The 12,258-nt window shown below is 37.7% G+C and overlaps 1 pseudogene; it reads right to left on the bottom strand.

The window, feature by feature from the left end:
• Nucleotides 1-6,290: 6,290 nt before the first annotated feature.
• LOC120296108 lies at nt 6,291-11,174 on the bottom strand (annotated as a pseudogene).
• Nucleotides 11,175-12,258: the final 1,084 nt, after the last annotated feature.

The following is a 12,258-nucleotide window of genomic DNA, read 5'->3' on the forward strand; positions in this document are numbered from 1 at the left end:
AACTGATTTGAGGCAAATCTCTTGCTTTTTCTTCTTCTTCTTTTTGTAGAATTGAGCAGGTTCTTGCACTAAATTCGCTGACGTGGCATCATCCCATCGCCCAAAAGTTGCGTACGCGTGATAAAGGACGGTGGTGGAAAAGGGCAACCATTCTCTTTCTCTCGTACACGTCGTTTGAACCTTTTGGCGACTTCCCAAGACCGCCTGATTGCTCTCCGCCGGAGACAACTTTTGGACCGACAACTTCTTTTAGCATATTTACATTATAGTATATTATAAAAATACACATTGTACGCACAAAAATATACATAAAAATGTTAATATGTTATATCACATAGTATGATATAAATGGGTGTTCAGAATTTTGTTTTTGATCAGAAGTGTTCAGAATTTCGATAAGCGAAAAATAAATAATGTAACAAATATTTTTTAAATGATTATTTGAATTGATTACAAAAGTGAATGAATAAAATTTTTTTTTGCACAAAAAATATTTAAATATAAATAATTATCGACAATGAAGATAAATCATTATGTCCGCAATAAAAACAGAAAATGGAAATATAAATTGTGGAGAGTGAGGTGAAATCCGGCAAAAAAAGGAAAAGGGGAGGGAAAGAAAAGAGAGTTTAACGTTTTAAGAAACCACATGCTTCGTGTTATTATAGATTTATTACGAAATTCCAAAAGATCTCGTAAAAGCTCATAAGTTTATATTTCTGTTTGAAATATGCTTTCAGTTATCATTAATAGACAATTCTTTTGCATATTACTATAAGTTGTATACAAGATGCCAATCAATCTATATGGCATGCTAATTCAAAATAAAATCGCTGGCGAAATGATAGGATTTTCAAGAATTGAAAGTGTCTTTTCTTTATCACAAGAGAGAGGCTTTTTTTCGAATTATAATATACAATAAAATTGGCCATGTTCTTCCGTTTCCAAAACACTTTTGCATTGGGTGGGACCAAGCAAGATTCTAGGGGTTTTCCCTTATCAAATGGCGGTTGGAGCCGCATCTTATCTTCCTCCCATCTGAGAAACCTCCCCTCAAGCAATTTCCAAGACCAATAGTATTTCCATTTCTTCGTCAACCCTCCTCAAGAGGTTTCCCACCTGAGGATGGACTGTGGGAAAGTGGAATTTAAACCCTTTGAATGGAGTTGGTGTGGGGTGCCTGTGATTGGTTTCTTTGTCTAAGGACCATCTTCTCCATGGGTTTTAGCGTTGTGCTTGAGTGCAACATGATGTTTTCAATAGGTTGGGTGGATTGCAAATGTTCAAAAGGGTAGATGATAATCAAGATCGAAGTTCTGTATAGATATATTGTCGGGCTACGATATTAATTACTTTTATTTGAAGTTCTTTCACGGCATTCAATTGAAATGGATCGAATGCATGTGTTTTTTTTGCATTTGCTTATTGAATGTAACCCCACTCGCTACAGAGCTAAAAAGAAAATTCAAAAGATAACGGTTCGGCCATGAATTCACCTGGTTGTTCATCTTCTTCCTTCATTGCCAATCGATGCCTCCATTACTTATGACAAAACGAATAACAAACACCTCTCATGTTCGCCAAAGTTAAAAATTCCTATCACAACTCAGGGAAGCTTATTCTAATAACAATTAAATGGTAACACGTGCACAACCAATCCTCGAATGAGGTAGCAAATGCCAGGTAATGATCTGCCTCGTGATGTTGCTTTAAGACATTGAGGTGGACCACAAGGCCTCTAAACTTTTCTTTCTTTCTTTTTTCCATCTCAAAAGCCACCTAATTTACAATAATCAAGATTTGACATGTGTGCACTATACTGACTAATTAAATCTTAAATCCTACCTACTCTAATTAAATGATTCGAGGCAATTCTCTTGCTCTTTTTGTAGAATTGAGCAGGTTCGGGCACTGAATTCGCTGACGTGGCATCATCCCATTAGCCCAAAAGTCGCGTACGCGTGGTAAAGGACGGCGGTGGAAAAGGGCAGCCCATTCTCTCTCGCACACGTCGTTTGAACCTTTTGGCGACTTCCTCAAGACCGCGCGAACTTTCCGATGGAGACAACTTTCTGGACCGACAACTTCTTTTAGTATATTTACATTATAGTATATTATAAAAACACACATTGTACGCACAAAAATATATGTCAATATGCTATATGATATCACATGGAATGATATAAATGGGTGGTCAGAATTTTGTTTTTGATTAGAAGTCTTCAGAATTTCGATAAGTGAAAATATTTTTTTTAAAAATGATTATTTGAATCAATTACAAAAGTGAATGAATAAAAATTATTTTTATCTTGCATAAAAATATTTAAATATATATTATTATCGATAATGAACACACTTTTTATTGACCGACTCTTTCAAGTAACAAAGATGAATGTTTTTAAATACTTTTCAAATTATTTATTTTTCGTAAACAAATGATATCTATAAACATGGATGATTTCCTTATCTGATGGCTTGTGTATTAATCGCCCCACTCACACACCATTATAACACCTACTTGCATCATCAAATTAGTACTTCTTGAGTTTTCAGGGCATCGGTCATGCCGTTTCATGAAGGATGATGTTGACTCAATGGACAATTTCACTAAATAGTCATGCTAGCATTTTGGAAAGTGCCTCCTTTTCAATTTAGGAGACCATCTAATATTGGCAAATTAAATACATGACCAGATATCATGATAATGACGGTAATTTATTAGACGCTAGTCACTTTCCCACGTGATCGAGCTCTTAAATCTAAGACTCGATTTTGCAGGTAAAACCAATATATTTTACACAACCTTGGGTGATTAAGAAGATGGAGATTTTGGTAGATTTAGCAATATTCAAAAATAAGAAAATATCGGGAACTCGAGGTGTCATGAATTAACGTCGGGTTTTGTAAAATTCGAGATGCTACATTCAAAATTAAGTATTTTTTTTAATATATAAAATTGAGCACGATGGTTGTTTTGTCTTTGTAATAGTAAAATTAGAAAATGAATTGTGAGATTTGCTCTTCTTTGTGATACCCTTTTGCCTTTTCAACTAATACGAGTCAAATTTGGAGGGTTGAACTTTAGAAAGATTAAAATCTACATTATAAGCAGATTGAAAATTTCAATGACCCTATCACTTGCTCCGGGTGAATATGGAGCAATCCCTTTCACTCATGTCACTTTCAATTAACTAGGTCTCTTCTTATCCATAAAGTTAGCGGGTATCTCATAAGTCATAACTTTGAAATTGGCTATACAATACTTAGAACAAGATCTTGAAAAAATAAGAAAAAGAGACGTGAGCCATAAAAGCAGCTTTTTTTTTTTTTTTTCTGCATGAAAGTCATAGCAAATCCCACAACTATTTGTAATGAAGATCAAGTAAGCATAATTCCTCATTGACAATTGAATGAATATGTTGCAACAAGGAAAACATATTTACCGATTATATCATTCGCAATCGTCCGGATTACTTCCCCTCTATTAATGAGAACTTCATCTTGCACAACTCAAACAAAAGCCCTAAAATCTCACTTTGCTTGCAAGGTTAGACAGCGGTTTCCTCCAATCAAGATCAAAAGGAATTTCTTTAACGGCTCTTCTGATTGACGGGACGCGCCATTGGGCATCATCGGTACCGACTTCTATTTTGTTTGGCATGCACGACGATCACAATTCGTGGCCGATCAATTAGAAGTTGACTAGAGGTGGAGGCAAATGTGTCGCAATAAATGGAAAGTATGATACCCGCAAAATATATAAGTAAATTAGAAAAGACGACTAAAAAATGAAGAAAGGTCAAGTCGGCCAACGCGAGTACAAGGCCCAGTAGGCCCTTCCTTTTTGACCTTTGCTCCTCAGCAAAGGCCATAATGGCGTCGTGTCTCTCATGCTTAAAGAAACGACAAGCAACCTCTCTCCCCCACCCGTTCCACTTCCTTATGCAAAAAGCATTATCACATGGCATGGCAACTCTCTCTCTCTCTCTCATCTTTCGACACATATGATTGATGTGACTTGAATTCTAGCCTTTAGAGACTGGTGCCACGTGAGAGATCCGTTGGGGTTTCCCGACACGTTATTTTAATATCGAATTGATTTGAACCTCTTATAGAAATGTCAATTTCATCTAAAGTTTTTCAATTTCGCCAATATGGGGTTTGAAACCTTTATGCCAAGTTCTTATATAGAGGTGACGTTCGATCATCGTCGATCGTCCTACATGACAAGCTAATGAGGATAACCTATGAATCGCCACATTAGCGATTTTAATAATTGATTAGAGTTACATAAGAATTCTACATAGAAGTTTAGGATCATTAAAATTGAAAATTCAAGACTAAATTGACATCTATACAATAAATTTGAGAAAAGATAATTTTCCTTGTTATTTTGAGAAGCGAACTTGGAGTCCCCATAAAAGCATAAATAAAAAGTAAATTAATAACAAATTTTAAATTGACATAATACCACTGATTATAACAAGCCTAAAACCCTTCAAAAACCTTAAACTTCAACTTTTATCTAAATTTTACAATTTGTCTCGTAAAAACCTCTAACCTTAGTTATAGTCTCAATTCTACTCTAAACATTATGTTGTCATCTAAAACCCCAAACTTTAGGTCAAGTGTCAATTCTACCCTAAACTTTATTTTTTTCTCGTATAAAAACCTTAACTTTAGGTTTAGTATCAATTCTACCCTAAATCTTTTTGTCTCATAAAAATTCAAGTTTCAATTTACTTTTTTTTGGTTCCTTAGAGATTGCTAACTTATACTTAAATCTCAAATCTGCCTTCATAAATCCTTCATCAAAATCGCCTTAGTTATTTTGCACTTGGTTTTCGATCTCTTATGCTTCTGATGTTTTGTCTCTCGCAATCATAGAAATTGCACTTGGAATATTGAACAACTCATATTTGGGAGTTTTCCAGCTCTCAATTGTCAACAGATTTTTGACAGAGGATTAATAGAGGTAGATTTGTTACTTAAGTAAAAGTACGTTTTTTTTTAACGGATAGTACAAATTTTAGGGTTAAATTAGGACAAGACCATAGTGTCATGAGTTTTCATAGTACCAAAAAAATGAGGATAGAATTGTGACATGACCTAAAATTGAGGGTTACAAGACAATAAAAGTTTGAGGTAGAACTGGAATTGAACTTAAAGTTGGATTTTTAATGAGAAAATGATAAAGTTGGATTAAAAGCTAAAATTGGAGGTTTTTAGGATATTAAGTCGATTATAATATATGAATATGGACAACCTATGTATTACTTATTATGAATTGTAAATCACATTCATCTTTTAAGTTAAGAAAATTATAACAACTCGCTAGATTTTTTTTTAACATTAAGCTAATACACCAGTGACAAATTTACTTTAAATTAATTTTTAACTATAAAAAATCTCAAACTTGTATACTTTGTGACAATTTTACCAAAATTAATTTTTTTAACAATAAAAACCCCCCAGTACATTTGTAACAAAATTACCTGGTTACTCGTTAAATTGAATTAATATTACAAAAAATCATAAACCAATACACATGTTACAAACAAAGAGTAAAGTCTCAAATTAGTACACCCATCAACCGCAACGTATCATGTAATTTAGTAATTTGACAGTAAAATTTAACAAAAGATAATGAAGAATAAAATTTATTACAAATATACCTGTTTAGGATTTTTGTAATAAAAAATAAGTTTGGAGATAAATTTCTCACATGTATACTAATTTGAAATTTTTCTTGATATTAACCATAAAATAATCACTGCCAAAAGCTTATCATTTCCTATCTCTGACTCTTGCAATTATTTATCTATCATTGATAAATACTAAGTTTCATATTAAACATGCCGATATCATTAGTCCATTACATTCCTATTTTCTTACTCTGAATAAGAGGACCCTCATTCCATTCCATTCTCGTTATTCGGCCAAAAAGGCATTGGGATTCTCTAACATTGATTCCTTTCGCGTTCAATTTCCTCCTCCTCGCTTTCATTCCATTCCATTCCATTCCATTCCGTCGAAGTCACCAGACACTCGCTCATGACAACGGCCCGGCCCTACTCCGCTTGCCATATTGGGCCTTGTCCACTTTGAGGACAGCATATCTCAAATGGGCTCAGTCGTTAGGTTCAACAAACTTGGCCCAAAAGGCAAGGGTTAAGTTTATGTTCCTTCAGTGTGGAAATGGGAGTTTGATTGAACAGAAAACCAGGATGGATCTTCCCAATATATTGCCTTTGCCATAAATTTCATTCAATTTGGATGCACAGCAGGAATTCCCAGAATGTTAAGAATCACTGCAATAAAATGTGAGACACTCCTCTCCACTTAAGTCTGTCCGTCGAGCCGACAAATTTACACGGCTTTTATCGAACTAAAACGGGAGAAATTTCCAGCATTTACAGGTGAAATAATACATTAGAAGCAAGACAAGAGACACAAGATATGTGTTGTATACCCATTAAAGTTATCCAAGAATCTGTTTCTTGTATGAATTGACTTAGGCCGCAAGACGGTGAACCCGCGAGTCCAGCAACATGCGTTATCGCCACTCGATCTATCCGGATGAATGTCATGCGAAGCGACCCCCTCGATAGAAGTGGATCTTTCTCTCGAGCTGGCCGGTGTTCCTGCAATCATGTGGAGATGATTCACTCACCCGAGAACTTATATTCGAATGAAGATTAGCTGAGGTAAGAGTTCATCAGACAGAAAAGTTTTGCTAGAGGAAATCGATACATGGCTATAACATGCTCGAGCTGCCGCTCCTGTGGCGGTGGGGCGAACTCGGTAACAACCGAGTCAAGTGAACACTCGAACAATTCAGTCATGTTGTGACAGCAACCATTCTTTCATGCCCACAATGTAGATATCATGTCTATCTTTGTGAGGGAGAGTGACCTTTGTTAGCAAAGGCACACTTTATTCAGCAGAATCAGATTCACCATTAACTTTTTCATACTACTCTCCTTTAAAAGTTTTTCTCTTCAAGTTGCTATTGGTTAAGATGCTGCAGAAAGTTCAAATCCCAGCAATGCATCCACGAGGAAACAAGATGCAAGATTCGAGGCTTCACAAGCCAAAATCGCACCTGAGGAACATGTGCATTATGCATTCATAGTAGGAAATGGTGACGGCACTGATAAAGCAACTGAAAACTCAGCAGAATGATTCACTAACAGAATGGCATGTTCAGCAGTAAGTGATGGAGTGCAGAAAATGCGAACTTTTAGAGATGATAAGAACTTACAGCGCGGAAAGCGAAATCATCTGTCTCGAGCATGTGAACAATTTGCCCCATCTTCGGTCGTTTGGTGGCCTCTAAGTCGATACAGCGCAGACAGATCAGCAAAACCCTCTTCAGAGCTCTAGGAGGGGGCTGAACTGCAATCAAGGGATCAACAAGATCTTCCCCACGATGGCTGGCTACCATTTCCTTAACCCATTCGATTAGGCTCATCTGACGAACATGCAACAGAAACCTCAGGATGTCGAGTAAGGTTTATCGGTAAATTACAGAAAGTTATCCTAGTGAGCAATATATTCACCTCTGCTGCTGGTCTGGAATAGTCAATCGGAGTCCTTCCCGTTACTATCTCCATCAGTAAAACCCCGAAACTGTATACATCACTCCATTCATTAAGCATGCCCGTGCTTGCATACTCCGGAGAAACGTAACTGCAAAGATGATGAGAAGTCACTCAACTTCTCTACATTATGAGCTGCAAGGGTGGACCGGATTGTATAATTCCTTAAACTTTGATAAAGAGGTGATTAGAGAAGAACGAACCCAAAAGTGCCCATTACACGCGTAGTCACGTGGCTAGCCTCAGACCCCAAGAGTTTGGCGAGGCCGAAATTGATATCTTGGGATTCCATCCTTTGTCCAGAAGAATATTGCTAGCTTTTACATCCCGATGTACTACTTTTGGTTCTAGACCTTCATGCAGATAGGCTAGCCTGAAAAGAAAACCAGACCACTGAAGTAAAACAAGAAAGTCACTGAGAGAGCAAAACCAATGAATAGATGAAACAATTAATAGAAACACCATGACTGCCAGCGTTCTAAAACGCAAGTCAAAGTGAAGGCAAACTTCCTTCCACAAAGTCAGCAGAACAGAAAGAATCAGAGGCGAGAGTTGCACACACCCTTTAGCTATTCCGACTGCAATTTTCATCCGGATGTCCCATGTCAAAGGGCTAACAGGTCCAACGTCACCGTGCAACCATTGCTCCAAATTTCCATTATCGATGTATTCATACACGAACATCCTGTGGTCATGAACATTAGTTTCAATAGGGACCATTATATAAACTTGGCCTCATGGAAAATTTTTTGTAATGCGGCTAGACAATTACCTTTTAGAACCCTCTGCACAATATCCAACTAGCCCAACCAAGTTCTTGTGTCTTACTTTACCTATGGCTTCAACTTCCACTTTGAACTCCTTCTCTGCCTGACCCCTGAAAACAAGTAACTAGGTTTGGCTTTCATTCATTACATTGCTGTTCTTCGACTCAAACACAAACCAAACATTGTGAATCGTATGTAGATGAGCTTTAGAAACTATGGTCCTTAGCTTCATCGAATGCAATCTGACATGCCAAAGAAATGGATCCAAAACCCACAATACTAGCAAAGAACGAAACTTCAGTCCAAGACTGCAGAACAGACGTTGAAACAGAAGCCAGGAATGAAAGGAAATATGCAAGGAACATAGAAAAACGAAGATACTCGGTGACCATGGAGGTAGATGCAAATGTGGAGGAGTTCCCATCTTCTGAATTCAGCACTATCGACTCTGAATCAGACTCAGCAAAATGCATTGTCCTAGTGTGAGTCTCACAGATGTTGCAAGCTTACATGCTGGATTTACTACTGAACTTTATGTGAGGTTTCATCTTTCATAAAGTTCAAAACTGATAAAGTCATTTACGTTTGAAACTTGTCATATGCATCACAGAATATATAAGGAACTTATCTGTCCGATAAACCCCAAAGTTCCTCCGCAAATATGAGCCAGAAACTATAACATTTCTTCAAAGAGCAAGAACAAAAGAAGAAGCATCTGACATGAAATTCAGACTTGAAACAAAAAGAATCACCAGTTGAATATCAACAATACAAGATATACTTAAAAAGGTCACTGTTTTTTTTATTTATTTGGTGACAAAGTTTTATTTGGATGTTCATGCATTTAGTAGCCAAACAACCGCCTTACACATGGATCCGCATATTTAATTTGTCACTTAAAATCGTTACACCACTAATTCCAAGAAAATGAAGATGTCAGTTAAGATTGTTTCACTAAAAACATTTTGTCGTCTAAAATTTTTTCAGTAATTTCAGAGAGAATAGATCATTTTCTGGTGTTGGTTGCGCCGAAGACAAGTAAGTTGAAAAAATTGGTATTATGGTATTTCATACATGAGAAGTGAATCCACTAAAGGCAGCCTATGTTGTTAAAAATGACATGAAATTAAGAAATAAAATCAACATCTTCTTTATTTATCCTGTAACCTATCAAAATAACAAGAATTACAAAATATGAGGAAAGAAACTACACGATTATAGTTGCAAATATCATACAATGGTTTTTTTTTAAGCGTAAAATAACAGGGGCATCATTGAAATATAACAAAGAGATAATAGACAAGTTTTATGAAAAAAGGGAACAGACGAGACTAATCGATATTAAGAAAGAGAAAAATTGATGAGAGATAGGAAATAGAAATAGAGGGATCTTCTCACTTGAATGCACACCAAGAATCAAGAATCAGGGAAAACAATTTCTCTTTCAGACCAGGCACGTCTCAAGAAAAATAATTTCTTTTTTGTTTATATTTTCGTTGAAAACGAAAAAAACACATTCTTGGTCCGGTCGATCTAAAGTGACCCAGATAATACTCACATTGCAATAAATGACTACTGTTCAAATCTAACTACTTCACTTCTTCTAATTGGCCTCTTTAATGTCACTACTACAACAAGACAGAGAGAAGCTATTTAAAAAGTATACAGACGCATTGACCCTGAAAACACATGCTTAAAAAAAGTACATTTTTAATAGACAAGTGGTTAAAGAAAATGAGTTTTCTCTTATCTAATTATACAAAATAAGTATTTCTAAAGCACTGGTCAATAAGTCAACACAACCCATTTTCTTTGTTAATTACTTACATAAAAATGCTTTTTTTTCCCAAATTACGAGGTGGTTTGACTCTCAAGCGTCTTCGTCTTCGTCGAATGAAAATGTCAGTGGATGCTGATCTAAGAACAGCACGCACACGCATCACATCATCATCATCTTCTTCTTCTTCTTCCGTACAGAAGACGTTTCCAGGAAAGCGCGTCGCTGGAACTTTCTCGGGAAAAATTCGCAGGAAAAGACAGAAACGGGAGAGCGCGTTCATGGGTTACGGGACTGCGTACCTCTTGCTGAGCAGGTTCTTCACCGCCACCGCCGAGCCGTCGGGCAAGACCCCCCTGAACACGACGCCGTAGCCTCCTTCTCCGATCACGTTCTCCTCCGCGAACCCCCTGTCGCGATCTCCAGCTCCCGCAAGCTGTACCACCGCCCCCACCCCACGTTCCTCCGCTCCTCCCGCCGCCGGCGCCGGCGCCGCGGGGCTCTCCCCTCCGACGGCCGGGGCCGCCGTGGCCGTCGTCGCCGCGCATTCCCTCCTCATCTTCTCTCCTCCGCCTCCTCCATGTCCGGCCTCGTCCCTGCCGATCTCGAGTAGCTCCCGGAACTTCGCCGGATCCGGTTCCGCATACCCGATCCCGCCCTCCTCTCTGGCGCCGCGCTCGACGCGATCCGCCGCGCCTGCCCTGAGCTCCACCATCGTCTTGGTCGCCGCCGGGACGGAGCCGGGCCCGTGCTTCCGCCTCGGCCCGACGTCGCGGCCCTTCGAGCTCCGTTGCTTCGAGCAGATGCAGAGGCAACCGAGGCAGACGGCGACGAGGCAGACGACGGCGACGGCCGCCACGCCGACGAGGACGAAGAGCTTGAGGCCGAAGAAATGCGTTCGCGAGTCGAGCATGTCCGGAAGAGAGTCGCCGGGGGCCGCCATTGTCGCCGGCGAGGTGGATCTTCCCGGGAGCTTGACGGAGAAAGCTCTTGGTGGAGTCGAGTGGGATGTAATATAGCGGCAGAGGGAAGCAAGGAGGTAACAGCTATGTGCAATGACGGTGGACTTTCCTCTTTTTTTTTTTTTTGATTTTGCCAAAATGAAATTATGTAAAATTTGATTATAAATTGATTGTTCTTTATGAAAACTATACATTCATTACTTAGATGAATTTAATCTATGGTCACGAACTGTTTATTTCGCACAAAAAATTAATTGGCGGGTGAATTTTATTTTTTTCTTCCAATTTTTTGGCCATCGGTATGGCTTTTGGAAAATGAGGCGATAGGAAAATTTTCTAGCTCAAGACAAATTTATGGTTAAATTTTGAAATTTCTTTACACTTTTTGAAAACCTAAAACTGATTTTTGTAAGAGTATGGATCCGAGAGCCCCATCTCCTGCGTCCGAGACCCGAAAACTAGACCTGAGACTTGGGATTTTTTTCGACTTTAATTTGAGTCATATGATAGACTAACTTTTTTAGTATTTGCATTTTCGATTGAGAGCAAAGCCATCAACTACAAAATTGCGCAAACTCGATGTATTAGCTGATTAAAATCAAATTTGAATCATCCATATGAAAGTAAGAGCTAATGATTCGTGTCATGTTGTGCTCAATTAGCGATATAAGATGTGTGTGGCTAATTTGAATGCGACATATTAAATGAACATGTCAAATTGCCTCAACACGGACACAAAATGTCTAACAAAATGAGTTACATGACACGATTTAGTTAACAGGATTATTAAATGTGTCGCCACATTGTGTACTAACATGGCATGCTATGTTGACATGTTTACAACAATAAACATGTAAAACATTTATGCACAATAGCCTGGGTTACAATTTTTTAACACAATTCTAGGCAACAAGTACATTTCATATCTAAATTGTATTATTGTAAAAGGGTTTTCTATGATTCTCAATATTTGTTTTACTTAACACGTGTGTTATTGTTTAGAACAATCAGGAAGAAATCTTTATATATCTATATATATATATATATATATATATATATGATTATTAATCATGTTGAAATGTGTCTAATTGTGTTGAGTTAAAAAAAATGACACGGCCTCAACATGTCAATTCAAATCTAACTAGGTTAAA

Source organism: Eucalyptus grandis, chromosome 7 (genome assembly GCF_016545825.1).
Source record: "Eucalyptus grandis isolate ANBG69807.140 chromosome 7, ASM1654582v1, whole genome shotgun sequence".
In the NCBI taxonomy this organism is placed as follows: Eukaryota; Viridiplantae; Streptophyta; class Magnoliopsida; order Myrtales; family Myrtaceae; genus Eucalyptus; species Eucalyptus grandis.